This window comes from Bufo gargarizans, chromosome 3 (assembly GCF_014858855.1).
Source record: "Bufo gargarizans isolate SCDJY-AF-19 chromosome 3, ASM1485885v1, whole genome shotgun sequence".
Taxonomy (NCBI): Eukaryota; Metazoa; Chordata; class Amphibia; order Anura; family Bufonidae; genus Bufo; species Bufo gargarizans.
In genome coordinates, this window is record NC_058082.1 from 499,767,057 (window position 1) to 499,782,313 (window position 15,257).

Below are 15,257 nucleotides of genomic sequence, written 5' to 3' on the forward strand. Positions count from 1 at the left end.
GGAGTCTTTTGGCCCTGGAAAGTAAAGTCAAACTTTCAACAGCATTTTCCCATCATTTAATAATAAAGACTTTGTATTTAGTATCTGTATTTTTTATTCAATTTAATTCAGAATTGTGCAGTTTCCTACTATAAGAAAGTGGTGCATTGTGTGGGAACTCAGACAGTTATACTGGGATAACTTACAGGGTCACATATCTGACAACTACGTGTAAAACAGTTTACAGTATATTCAGTGGAAATCAGACTTTTATCAGAATTTTGAAGGCAAGGAAACTGGCACATACAAGCTTGAAAACACTATGGATTATCCTGTCAAGAAATCATTTAATTAAGAATCTGTTTCTGCTGCATTTGCAGTGTACGTTGAAGTTATACATCTTAAGATACGCCAGACATATTCCGCCGATGGAACCCTCTGACATATGTCACTGTATGGGAATACCATAGCATACATCACCCACATTCCCATTACCAAAAACATACACTGCATGGTAAACTGTATGTTTCCTTATAGAATAGATTGCCTACACTATTCTATACAGTTAAAAAAAGGCACAGCCCCTGATGTATGCTGACACATATCTGGTCAATGGGGCCCTATTGATAGTCATTATATGCGTAAGGAGTTTTCCAGGTGCATAGAAAAAAACATAGTGGAAAATTGGAATGTGAACGGAGACTAACCAGAAATTATAGTCAGGGAATTGGTAATGTCAGTTTCTGGAGCTCTTCCCAGAAATGTTACTGGATTGTTTGTCAATTTTCCCTGACCTTATGGTGAAGCTCATCCTACACAAGCTCAATATATTGATTGTGCCTGCCAGTCCATCAAAGACAAGTCCCTAGCTCCCTGTTTCTACACCATAGCAGCGTAATAACATTATTACATCCTATGCACCGTGAAGACAGAAGGCACTCCTCCACTGCCCTTTTGCTCTACATCTCATATCTTGTATGTTCTTCTGTTTGATCCAAAACCTTAAGCTTAGATATATCTTTCCATGATACTTTCATCCAATCATCTACCAAACAATGTCTGTTCTTCTGCCCATTGTTACCTTTCATAAATCCTGAAATCGTTAATGGGATTTGGTACTATTTCTACAGATTGTCCCATGACAGTCCTTTTCAACCTTTATTGTTTTTCAATTAGGTCCCTTAGTTGACTGTGCTTTTAGTACAGTTGAGGTGGTGGGAACACAATAAATGTATGCCAAAAGTATACTCATCAATAATATGAATTTGTCACAGATGTTAGTTGATAGGATACCCCTTTATATAAATTCATGATATATTTGGATTTGTTTTCTCGCTGGATATGTATAGTAAAGTTTGCCACTAGTTTGGAAGAGTAAGTGCTAATATACTGTATTGGATAATTACATTTGCAGTACCCCAGTACGGGAAGAAGGGTGGCACCTGCTTGTTCTAAATGTTATGTGATGCATTGTATGTGTTATGTATGCCCACCAGCATCTGGGAGAGAATTGCACTGAGCAGTTGGAACAGCTGGATGTACTACTGCACCCAGGGACGGACTGGGGATAAAAACCAGCCCTGGAAAAAGTTGCACACCAGCCCCACAGCATTGCGTCATTATTTACTTGTTTATAAAAGGGGAAAGCATTCATTTTAAAACACGTGTGTAAACACGAATATGAACTTTGCCCCACAATAGCTCTTTTGTAGAACCCCATTGTTCATATTACCGTTTTACTGGCTAGGGCAGCGCTAAATCCCAGCCATCAGTGCCGTTGACGTCACCGGGGTTCCTGGCAGCCCCATGGAGAGCCCCGGCACGTCACCAGATCTTCAAAAAATGCCTTTGCCCTGCGCGATTTAGCGCAGGGCAAAGGAGAGCATCGGAGCATGAACTGCTCCGATGCTCAAGTCAGAAGGCCTGCCTGGGTGAAAATGGAGGGATGTCCGGGTTCAGCTCTGAACCCGAACAACCCCTTTAATTTATACTCAGATATAGTCCTCCTGTAAGTACCTGGCCTTCCCCCTCTGTCCTCCTCTTCCTCACCCCCTTCCCCTTCTGTCCCCCTTGAATGTATGTCAGCAGCAGCACCAGGAGAAGGACTGGAGCTGGAGGCTGCACAGGGACAAGTGAGTGACTGGCAACCCCTTCCTGCTGTCACAGAGTTGCTGGGTTCTCCTGGAAAAGTTGTTGAAGTGCAGCTGCCTGGAGGTGGTGGGCTCCAAGCTTCTCACAGCCACTCTGACCATCATGCATGGAGTTTCAGCTGCCTGGAAGTGACCTCCAGGCTTCTATGTAGGAAGGCACAGTAGACTGCTGGGAGCTGCCTGTGTGGAGGCTGAGCAGCCTGCTGGATGCAGAGAGCTGTGTGATCACTGTCCCCTCCTGTACCGAGAGCAGCAAGGGACTCTCCAGGAGTGGCATCGGCTGGGCAGATCCGCTTCTAGGATGTGGGCTCCATGGGCACTCTGTAACCCTCACATGCTTCTTTATACATCACAGCAAGGAGATTGGGGCAGTTGACAGCAGGGCTCTGGCTGGAGGTAGCACTTTGTGAAAGGTTGTCACACAGGTTGTCAGGGGCTGGGAGTGGAGAACATCTTGGTGTGTAACCTGGTGTCACTGTGCTGTACAAAGGACCTGCTGGGCATGGTGCCTCCACAGAGGGCAGGGAATCAGATTGACTGAGGAGGGCTTGTACTTTGGAGAAGAATATGTGGCTTCATGTGACAGAGCAGAGGAATCGCACAGAAGAGTGTGTGGATGAGGATACGTCGTGTCTCCAGGAGCTCTGCCGCTGACATCTCCAAGTGACAGACACTGCTGGACCCCCCTGGCACCCTGCACACAGAGCCTTCCTGTATGTATGGCTGGTGCCAACTTGTGATCAGATCTGACAGTCTGAAGCCAGGAAGCGCTGCCACCCTGTCCCCAGGTCTGCTCTGTGCATGCACCCAGAGCCCTCTGTGCCCACGCCGGTGATGCCATGTCCCGCAACCATAGTGGAGGTGATGTGGGAGGCTCTGGGCTCTGGATAAAAAGCCGCTCTGGAGGTAAAGGCAGGGGCAGGGACCGTTACTACGGCACGAAAGATGTGGAGTCGGGGCAACAGGGTGCTGTTGAACTCCAGTAGAGGGGATGGGCTGCTTCTCCTGGGCACCGGTGACACTGGCAGGGGCAGCGGTGTGGGACCAGGAGGGGGCTTGCAGGAGAGCCGCCGTGGGAAGCAGGGAGCTTGCATGAGCTTATTGGGGAAGCCACTGTCGTACAACAGCAGCCAGAGCTGCCGGAGGAACGTGAAGTACCGGAGGCTGCATAACTACCTGTGCAACGTGCTGGAGAGACCCCGGGGCTGGGCATTTGTCTACCACGTCTTTGTGAGTACCGGACACCGTGCTGCTGTGTATAATGCACCGCCACTCGCCACATGTGGGCATGGCCCTGACATCAAATACATATCAGGGAAAGCTATACTGTGCATTTATAATGTGTGCAGGGTGCCTGGGGGGTCCAGCAGTGTCTGTCACTTGGAGATGAAAAGGGTAGATGTGTTCAGGAGCAGCAACACAGACGGCTTGTAAAGAGCCAGAATGGTGAACACGCAATAGCTGGGCAGGGGATCGCAGATCCAAAGCGGTCCAAGGGCATGTAGAAAAAATGGAGGGCCACAGCAGCGTCTCACCAATAATCTTCTTTATTCAGAATCACACCTCACAACAAGGCATAAAAAATCTTTGCGGCAACGTTTCGGCTAGAGATAGCCTTTGTCAAGCATGTTAACAATTAAAATCACAGCCTATAAATAGCACATGATAAGACCGCCCACACCGCTGAGCAACCAATGGAGATTTAGTATATGTGTAACACACCTGTATGATGAATCAATGAGTACTGACATAATGAGACAAGTCGGCCAGCTGCAACAAATAACAATCATACCTGTGTGGGGACACCATACACAGACTTCCTCTGTCCATCCAGCGTCCCACAATCGGCAATGCGCATGTCCGCATACGTCATCGCATGCGTCACCACAAGGCGACATGCGTATGACATGCCCAGCTGAATCCCGATGCATAGTCCGCGCCGGACTACTTGCGTCATCAGGCGGCGGCCGGCAGACGTCACAAGGCCACTCCCACCTGGCGCACCAGGCTGACGTGTGCATGAGGATTCAATGGGATTATCAATAGAGGGCGATCGCACTACTATCAAATTTGAACAGTGTGCAGAGCGCCTACTGATTAGAGTCATACTTAGGTGCTATAAGCGCATTGCACAAATTATTAGCGCAAGGAAAGACCAAGGGAACTGTGAAAAGATATGAGCACCACACAGGTATAGGTGCAGCAGGCATAATACAAAAAAAGTAAAAAATCACTGTGTGTTAACAGATAACACTCTCATTAGGCGCAAATTCTCATTGATAAATCATATACCATATCAAAATATTTGTGGAGGAAGCCCCAATATTCATCGTGGTGCTATAAAGCGGTGTGAATAAGGCATATAATTAAAAAACATAGCAAAATATTATAACAGAGGAGAAATATATGAAAACAGCCACATTGAGAATTTGATTAAATCCAGATTTAGCTGATACCAGCCACATTAAACTCTAGATTTAAACCAAATGGCTGTAAAGATTTCAATGTGTAGATCCATTTGAGCTCCTTCTTCCTTAATATTGCGTCCTTGTCCCCCCCTCTCCGTAAAGGGCCCACACTGTCAATGACTCTGAAGCGAAGCTGGTTAACAGAATGCCCCGCCTCCACGAAATGTTTCGCAACGGGCTTATCCATGTTCATCTTGCGTATGGTACTCTTATGTTTGTTAATACGTTCTCTGACTTCCATGGTGGTCTCTCCCACATAAATAAGGCTGCAAGAACACTGGATGGCATAAATCACATCCCGTGACCTGCAGGTGTAATAGCCCTTGATTTTGTATTTTTTCCCACTGTAAGGGTGGGAGAAATGTTCACCTTTGAGAACGTTACCACAATTACAACAAGATAAACATGGATAAGTCCCGTTTTTGCGCGGTGCAAGTAGTTTTTGTGTCAATGACTGGCCGCCTATGTCGGATTTGACCAGTCTGTCACGGAGGCTAGGGTTCCGCCTGTACGCCATCATCGGTGGGGACTTGAATTCTTCTATATCTGGCAAACCCCTTTGGAGTATATGCCATTCCTTTCTAAGGATATGGGCAATATCGCCACTGTCCCGACCGAAGATAGACACAAACGGAACCCTAGCCTCGGAGCTCGCTTTTGTTGATTTCCGTAGTGCAGTGCATCTGTCAACCAACTTCACCCTCTGTTTGGTTCTAACAAGTAGGGGTTTCGGGTAACCTCGTTCCAAGAAACGCGTGCACATAGTATCAATCCTCTGTGCACATATTTCTTCGTCGGAAACTATTCTCTTTACCCTTAAGAGCTGACTCCATGGAAGGGAGTCAAGCATTCTATATGGGTGATAGCTATCATGCATGAGTAAAGTATTGCGGTCAGTGGGCTTCCGATAGGGGTCCGTAGCCAAAAGACCCTCCATCACGTAGACACGCACATCAAGGAACTGCAACTCACTGGAAGAAACAGTAACAGTGAATTGCAGACCCGGGACCCCCGCATTCAAATGCAAATGAAATGCTTCAAGTTCATCCATGGTGCCTGTCCAGATCATAAAGATGTCGTCGATGTAGAGCCACCAACATAGGACTCTCCCAGAGAAAGGGGAGTGACTCACGAGTTTGTCCTCCACCTCAGCCATAAAGATGTTAGCGTAGGTGGGGGCCACGTTGGACCACATGGCCACACCCCGCTGCTGCTGATAGAAAGTGTCCCCGAAGAGGAAGTAACTCCTCTTCAGGACCACCTCCAAGAGGCGGAGGACAAATCGGCACACCCCCGGGGAGAGCCCCATGTCGGCCAGGGCCACATCGACGACACCCAGCCCATATGTATGGTCAATCGATGTGTACAAAGATACTACATCGAAACTAACCAACAGAAATTGGGCGGGCAGTTGTAAATCATGTAATTTGGATAGAAAATGCCCAGTATCCTTGATATAGGATGGGGCGGAGGTCGCCCGGACCTGCAATAACTTGTCCAGAAAGACAGACAATGGATTGAAGACCGAGCCCCTACCAGAAACAATCGGTCGACCCGGTGGATCAATCAATCTCTTGTGGATCTTGGGGAGTATGTATAACATCGGGGTGATAGGGTGGGGCACCATGAGGTATTGATACAAACCATCATCTATAATTGAACTTTGTAGTGCCTCCTCCAATATCACCCCGATGTCACGCATGATATCCCATTTGGGATCCCCGGGTAGTTGTTTATATACCTCAAGATCACACAATTGTCTGTCTATCTCTCCAACGTACATCGCAGTGTCCATAACGACCACCGCCCCACCCTTATCAGCAGGCTTGATGGTAATGCGGGTATCTCGTTCCAATGCCATGATAGCCTGTCGTTCCGACATCGAGAGGTTATTCCTACCACCACTAGTGGGACTTAAAGATTCGATCTGCTTATGCACTATGTGAATATACACTACGTGCAGAATTTTTAGGCAAATTAGTATTTTGACCACATCATCCTCTTTTTGCATGATGTCTTACTCCAAGCTGTATAGGCTCGAAAGCCTACTACCAATTAAGCATATTAGGTGATGTGCATCTCTGTAATGAGAAGGGGTGTGGTCTAATGACATCAACACCCTATATCAGGTGTGCATAATTATTAGGCAACTTCCTTTCCTTTGGCAAAATGGGTCAAAAGAAGGACTTGACAGGCTCAGAAAAGGCAAACATAGTGAGATATCTTGCAGAGGGATGCAGCACTCTTAAAATTGCAAAGCTTCTGAAGCGTGATGATCGAAAAATCAAGCGTTTCATTCAAAATAGTTAACAGGGTCGCAAGAAGCGTGTGGAAAAACCAAGGCGCAAAATAACTGCCCATGAACTGAGAAAAGTCAAGCGTGCAGTTGCCAACATGCCACTTGCCACCAGTTTGGCCATATTTCATCACTGGAGTGCCCAAAAGCACAAGGTGTGCAATACTCAGAGACATGGCCAAGGTAAGAAAGGCTGAAAGACGACCACCACTGAACAAGACACACAAGCTGAAACGTCAAGACTGGGCCAAGAAATATCTCAAGACTGATTTTTCTAAGGTTTTATGGACTGATGAAATGAGAGTAAGTCTTGATGGGCCAGATGGCTGGATTGGTAAAGGGCAGAGAGCTCCAGTCCGACTCAGACGCCAGCAAGGTGGAGGTGGAGTACTGGTTTGGGCTGGTATCATCAAAGATGAGCTTGTGGGGCCTTTTTGGGTTGAGGATGGAGTCAAGCTCAACTCCCAGTCCTACTGCCAGTTTCTGGAAGACACCTTCTTCAAGCAGTGGTACAGGAAGAAGTCTGCAAGGTAAGAAAAACATGATTTTCATGCAGGACAATGCTCCATCACACGCGTCCAAGTACTCCACAACGTGGCTGGCAAGAAAGGGTATAAAAGAAGAAAATTTAATGACATGGCCTCCTTGTTCACCTGATCTGAACCCCATTGAGAACCTGTGGTCCATCATCAAATGTGAGATTTACAAGGAGGGAAAACAGTACACCTCTCTGAACAGTGTCTGGGAGGCTGTGGTTGCTGCTGCACGCAATGTTGATGGTGAACAGATCAAAATACTGAGAGAATCCATGGATGGCAGGCTTTTGAGTGTCCTTGCAAAGAAAGGTGGCTATATTGGTCACTGATTTGTTTTTGCTTTGTTTTTGAATGTCAGAAATGTATATTTGTGAATGTTGAGATGTTATATTGGTTTCACTGGTAAAAATAAATAATTGAAATGGGTATATATTTGTTTTTTGTTAAGTTGCCTAATAATTATGTACAGTAATAGTCACCTGCACACACAGATATCCCCCTAAAATAGCTAAAACTAAAAACAAACTAAAAACTACTTCCAAAAATATTCAGCTTTGATATGAATGAGTTTTTTGGGTTCATTGAGAACATGGTTGTTGTTCAATAATAAAATGAATCCTCAAAAATACAACTTGCCTAATAATTCTGCACTCCCTGTATGATTCAACCACATGGTTGGTATGGGGTGGTGAAAAGACACTGGGTTTCTTGAGTTGTAATTCTTTACATGTAAGTAACGCAGTATTGTTATTGCTAATCACAGGTATTTTATTACCTTCAACATTCTTAGATGCAAAAAAACACTTTAAACGTAAGTTTCTAAAGAAACGTTGTAAATCCAGCTCTAAAGAAAACCAGTCTCTATCAACAGTAGGAGAAAAACTTAGTCCACGACTCAATACCTGTGTCTGTACAGGGGTGAGTGTAACTGAGGAGATATTTATGACTAATTGTGTTATCTCCGTGGATTGCGTCTGGTTGATCTCGCAGACATCACTTGATTCGGAGGTGGTTTCCCTTTTACGTGACCGATGGTGTTTTCTTCCACCCCGGCGACATCCCCGTCGCCCAGTTGACCTAAAAAAGGGGCTGACGTGGAGGGTTCATCCGTGAAATCGGAGACGGTGGAGAAACCAAAATGGTTATGGTCAAACCTTTTATTGCGCCTCCTCCTAGGCTTCCCTTGTGGCTGTTGATTACGCCAATTGTACACTTTTCCGGACTGGTAATCTTCCAGATCTCGGTGCCACTTTTCTCTTTTAACACGTTCGGTTTCACTTCTGTGGCGTAGGGCTTGCTGTGCAATTTTATCAGTGTGTGCCGTATATTCATCCACACTGATCAAGGCCTGGATTTGCGCATTAAGCTCGACGATCATACCCTTAATTTTCTCCACCTCCTTGCACAAAAAGTCAATATTAAGCAAAATCAATTCAAAGGAGTATTTATTACTCACCGCCTCGAATTTCATGCAGAAATCTGTATCATTAGGAAAGAGGTTGGGTCGTAAATGAGACCGCAAACCTCTCGGGATCCGGCGGTTCCTATAATACTCTCTCAGAGTGCTCAGATGTAACTCCATCGTGGTCAGTCTTTTTGACTCCTGTTCACATTTGCGCTTGAGCAGATCAATGGAGGGAGTGCTTAGGAAGGAGACATCACTGGATTCAGATCCAATTAATTTCAATATTTCATCCTCTGTATACATATATGCCATGGTGTTTGTCGTCGAGCTTAATGCGCAAATCCAGGCCTTGATCAGTGTGGATGAATATACGGCACACACTGATAAACTTGCACAGCAAGCCCTACGCCACAGAAGTGAAACCGAACGTGTTAAAAGAGAAAAGTGGCACCGAGATCTTGGAAGATTACCAGTCCGGAAAAGTGTACAATTGGCGTAATCAACAGCCACAAGGGAAGCCTAGGAGGAGGCGCAATAAAAGGTTTGACCATAACCATTTTGGTTTCTCCACCGTCTCCGATTCCACGGATGAACCCTCCACGTCAGCCCCTTTTTTAGGTCAACTGGGCGACGGGGATGTCGCCGGGGTGGAAGAAAACACCATCGGTCACGTAAAAGGGAAACCACCTCCGAATCAAGTGATGTCTGCGAGATCAACCAGACGCAATCCACGGAGATAACACAATTAGTCATAAATATCTCCTCAGTTACACTCACCCCTGTACAGACACAGGTATTGAGTCATGGACTAAGTTTTTCTCCTACTGTTGATAGAGACTGGTTTTCTTTAGAGTTGGATTTACAACGTTTCTTTAGAAACTTACGTTTAAAGTGTTTTTTTGCATCTAAGAATGTTGAAGGTAATAAAATACCTGTGATTAGCAATAACAATACTGCGTTACTTACATGTAAAGAATTACAACTCAAGAAACCCAGTGTCTTTTCACCACCCCATACCAACCATGTGGTTGAATCATATATTCACATAGTGCATAAGCAGATCGAATCTTTAAGTCCCACTAGTGGTGGTAGGAATAACCTCTCGATGTCGGAACGACAGGCTATCATGGCATTGGAACGAGATACCCGCATTACCATCAAGCCTGCTGATAAGGGTGGGGCGGTGGTCGTTATGGACACTGCGATGTACGTTGGAGAGATAGACAGACAATTGTGTGATCTTGAGGTATATAAACAACTACCCGGGGATCCCAAATGGGATATCATGCGTGACATCGGGGTGATATTGGAGGAGGCACTACAAAGTTCAATTATAGATGATGGTTTGTATCAATACCTCATGGTGCCCCACCCTATCACCCCGATGTTATACATACTCCCCAAGATCCACAAGAGATTGATTGATCCACCGGGTCGACCGATTGTTTCTGGTAGGGGCTCGGTCTTCAATCCATTGTCTGTCTTTCTGGACAAGTTATTGCAGGTCCGGGCGACCTCCGCCCCATCCTATATCAAGGATACTGGGCATTTTCTATCCAAATTACATGATTTACAACTGCCCGCCCAATTTCTGTTGGTTAGTTTCGATGTAGTATCTTTGTACACATCGATTGACCATACATATGGGCTGGGTGTCGTCGATGTGGCCCTGGCCGACATGGGGCTCTCCCCGGGGGTGTGCCGATTTGTCCTCCGCCTCTTGGAGGTGGTCCTGAAGAGGAGTTTCTATCAGCAGCAGCGGGGTGTGGCCATGGGGTCCAACGTGGCCCCCACCTACGCTAACATCTTTATGGCTGAGGTGGAGGACAAACTCGTGTATCACTCCCCTTTCTCTGGGAGAGTCCTATGTTGGTGGCGCTACATCGACGACATCTTTATGATCTGGACAGGCACCATGGATGAACTTGAAGCATTTCATTTGCATTTGAATGCGGGGGTCCCGGGTCTGCAATTCACTGTTACTGTTTCTTCCAGTGAGTTGCAGTTCCTTGATGTGCGTGTCTACGTGATGGAGGGTCTTTTGGCTACGGACCTCTATCGGAAGCCCACTGACCGCAATACTTTACTCATGCATGATAGCTATCACCCATATAGAATGCTTGACTCCCTTCCATGGAGTCAGCTCTTAAGAGTAAAGAGAATAGTTTCCGACGAAGAAATATGTATCAATCCTATGTGCACGCGTTTCTTGGAACAAGGTTACCCGAAACCCCTACTTGTTAGAACCAAACAGAGGGTGAAGTTGGTTGACAGATGCACTGCACTACGGAAATCAACAAAAGCGAGCTCCGAGGCTAGGGTTCCGTTTGTGTCTATCTTCGGTCGGGACAGTGGCGATATCGCCCATATCCTTAGAAAGGAATGGCATATACTCCAAAGGGGTTTGCCAGATATAGAAGAATTCAAGTCCCCACCGATGATGGCGTACAGGCGGAACCCTAGCCTCCGTGACAGACTGGTCAAATCCGACATAGGCGGCCAGTCATTGACACAAAAACTACTTGCACCGCGCAAAAACGGGACTTATCCATGTTTATCTTGTTGTAATTGTGGTAACGTTCTCAAAGGTGAACATTTCTCCCACCCTTACAGTGGGAAAAAATACAAAATCAAGGGCTATTACACCTGCAGGTCACGGGATGTGATTTATGCCATCCAGTGTCCTTGCAGCCTTATTTATGTGGGAGAGACCACCATGGAAGTCAGAGAACGTATTAACAAACATAAGAGTACCATACGCAAGATGAACATGGATAAGCCCGTTGCGAAACATTTCGTGGAGGCGGGGCATTCTGTTAACCAGCTTCGCTTCAGAGTCATTGACAGTGTGGGCCCTTTACGGAGAGGGGGGGACAAGGACGCAATATTAAGGAAGAAGGAGCTCAAATGGATCTACACATTGAAATCTTTACAGCCATTTGGTTTAAATCTAGAGTTTAATGTGGCTGGTATCAGCTAAATCTGGATTTAATCAAATTCTCAATGTGGCTGTTTTCATATATTTCTCCTCTGTTATAATATTTTGCTATGTTTTTTAATTATATGCCTTATTCACACCGCTTTATAGCACCACGATGAATATTGGGGCTTCCTCCACAAATATTTTGATATGGTATATGATTTATCAATGAGAATTTGCGCCTAATGAGAGTGTTATCTGTTAACACACAGTGATTTTTTACTTTTTTTGTATTATGCCTGCTGCACCTATACCTGTGTGGTGCTCATATCTTTTCACAGTTCCCTTGGTCTTTCCTTGCGCTAATAATTTGTGCAATGCGCTTATAGCACCTAAGTATGACTCTAATCAGTAGGCGCTCTGCACACTGTTCAAATTTGATAGTAGTGCGATCGCCCTCTATTGATAATCCCATTGAATCCTCATGCACACGTCAGCCTGGTGCGCCAGGTGGGAGTGGCCTTGTGACGTCTGCCGGCCGCCGCCTGATGACGCAAGTAGTCCGGCGCGGACTATGCATCGGGATTCAGCTGGGCATGTCATACGCATGTCGCCTTGTGGTGACGCATGCGATGACGTATGCGGACATGCGCATTGCCGATTGTGGGACGCTGGATGGACGGAGGAAGTCTGTGTATGGTGTCCCCACACAGGTATGATTGTTATTTGTTGCAGCTGGCCGACTTGTCTCATTATGTCAGTACTCATTGATTCATCATACAGGTGTGTTACACATATACTAAATCTCCATTGGTTGCTCAGCGGTGTGGGCGGTCTTATCATGTGCTATTTATAGGCTGTGATTTTAATTGTTAACATGCTTGACAAAGGCTATCTCTAGCCGAAACGTTGCCGCAAAGATTTTTTATGCCTTGTTGTGAGGTGTGATTCTGAATAAAGAAGATTATTGGTGAGACGCTGCTGTGGCCCTCCATTTTTTCTACATGTCACTTGGAGATGTCAGCGGCAGAGCTCCTGGAGACACGACGTATCCTCATCCACACACTCTTCTGTGCGATTCCTCTGCTCTGTCACATGAAGCCACATATTCTTCTCCAAAGTACAAGCCCTCCTCAGTCAATCTGATTATCTGCCCCCTGTGGAGGCACCATGCCCAGCAGATCCTTTGTACAGCACAGTGACACCAGGTTACACACCAAGATGTTCTCCACTCCCAGCCCCTGACAACCTGTGTGACAACCTTTCACAAAGTGCTACCTCCAGCCAGAGCCCTGCTGTCAACTGCCCTAATCTCCTTGCTGTGATGTATAAAGAAGCATGTGAGGGTACAGAGTGCCCATGGAGCCCAGATCCTAGAAGCTGATTTGCCCAGCCGATGCCACTCCTGGAGATTACTGTAAACTGGAGACTGTATGTAAACTAATAGTATACACTACATAACCCTGGCAGCCTGCACAGTCACATGTGGGCACAGCCCTGGCATCCAATACATATCACAGAGAGCTATACTGTGCATTATAAGCTATACTGCACAGTATAGCTCTCTGTGATATACCATATTTTTCGCCGTATAAGACGCACCGGCCTATAAGACGCACCTAGGTTTTTGAGGAGGAAAATAAGAAAAAAAATATTTTGAACCAAAAGGTGTGCTTTTGGTGGGTTTTGAACTAATTGTGGTCTGTGGATGGCACTATTACTGGGGATCTGTGGCTGACGGACACTGTTATGGGGGGATCTGTGGCTGACGGACACTGTTATGGGGGGATCTGTGGCTGACGGACACTGTTATGGGGGGATCTGTGGGTGACGCACTGTTATGGGGGGATCTGTGGGTGACGCACTGTTATGGGGGATCTGTGGGTGACGCACTGTTATGGGGATCTGTGGGTGACGCACTGTTATGGGGGATCTGTGGGTGACGCACTGTTATGGGGGATCTGTGGGTGACGCACTGTTATGGGGGATCTGTGGGTGACGCACTGTTATGGGGGATCTGTTGGTGACGCACTGTTATGGGGGATCTGTGGGTGACGCACTGTTATGGGGGATCTGTGGGTGACGCACTGTTATGGGGGATCTGTGGGTGACGCACTGTTATGGGGGATCTGTGGGTGACACTTATGGGGGATCTGTGGGTGACACTTATGGGGGATCTGTGGGTGACACTTATGGGGGTCTCTGTGTATGACAGTTATGGGGGGATCTGTGGATGACACATATATAGCATCTTATGCTATGTGTCATCCACAGATCCCCTCCATAAGTGTCCCTGCAGTGAATGACCCTCAATACAGGGCTGGGGGCCGGCATCTGGCTTTATAATGACAGCGGGGCCCGTGCAGTGACTATTCTACTACACGGGCCCCGCTCACTGTATAATCGTATGTCTAATAGTAAATAGTTATGTGCATAATCGCATAATGAGCGGAGTACTTACAACTACAAGCGCTCGCCGAGAGGAGGGAGGAGGCAGGAGGCAGGCCGGGAGGACAAGCGCTGGCAGCGTGAGTCATACGTCATGCGCCCACGCCGCCTGCTTCATTCATAAAGTGGGCGGCGCAGGCGCGTGACGTATGACTCACACACTGCCAGCGCCCGTCCTCCCAGCCTGCCTCCTCCCTCCTTTCGGCGAGCGTTTGTAGTTGTAAGTACTCTGCAAAAAAATTGCGCCAAAAATTCGCACAAAAATGTGCGCAAAAAAAATCGCGCAAAAATTCGCAAATCGCAAAATAAGCTGCATTCGCCGTGCAGGCTGTCAGGGTTATGTAGTGTATATTAGTGTACATACAGTCTTAAAATTTATAGGACTGTATGTAAATAATATACACTACATAACCCTGACAGCCTGCACAGTCACATGTAGGCACAGCCTGGCCCCTTCTTACCCCCAGTATTTGCGGCTCCTCAAGTCCTCTCAGGGCTGTTTGCATCGGTCATGACGGCGGGCGGCAGACACAGGGGTCGGGCTCTGCTTCCGGTCTGCGGCCTGGGCCCGGCATATTGAATGTGGAGGTGAGGCCACTTGCAGGAAGTCAGAGAGGGGCAGCCACACACAGGACAGCAAGCCAGGAGGATCACGGGCTGCTGCTCACAGTGACACCAGGTGGTCGGAGGGAGAAGTGCCGCTCCCACGGAGGCCGGCTGCCGGCCTGCTCAGCTCCACCCACCGGCCACCACTACAGAGCTTTCAGATTCGGCCTGCCGGCCGCCGAAAAGGTGCAGACACATCGTAAAGCGGCCCCAGGGCCGGCGGCCTACCGGTAAATTTCCCGGTATCCCGGTGGGCCAATCCGGCCCTGACTGCACCTATTTTTCACTACAGAGAGAAGAAATGTTTATTCTTCTAACTCTGGCCTGGTTTCCTGATTCCTATATCATATGCTGGTCATTGCACTCTACATGATCACCTAACATCAAAGGCACCCCAACTATGATGAGGCAGGAGCCTCAGAATCATGGTGTGCCACAAGGGAAGTAAG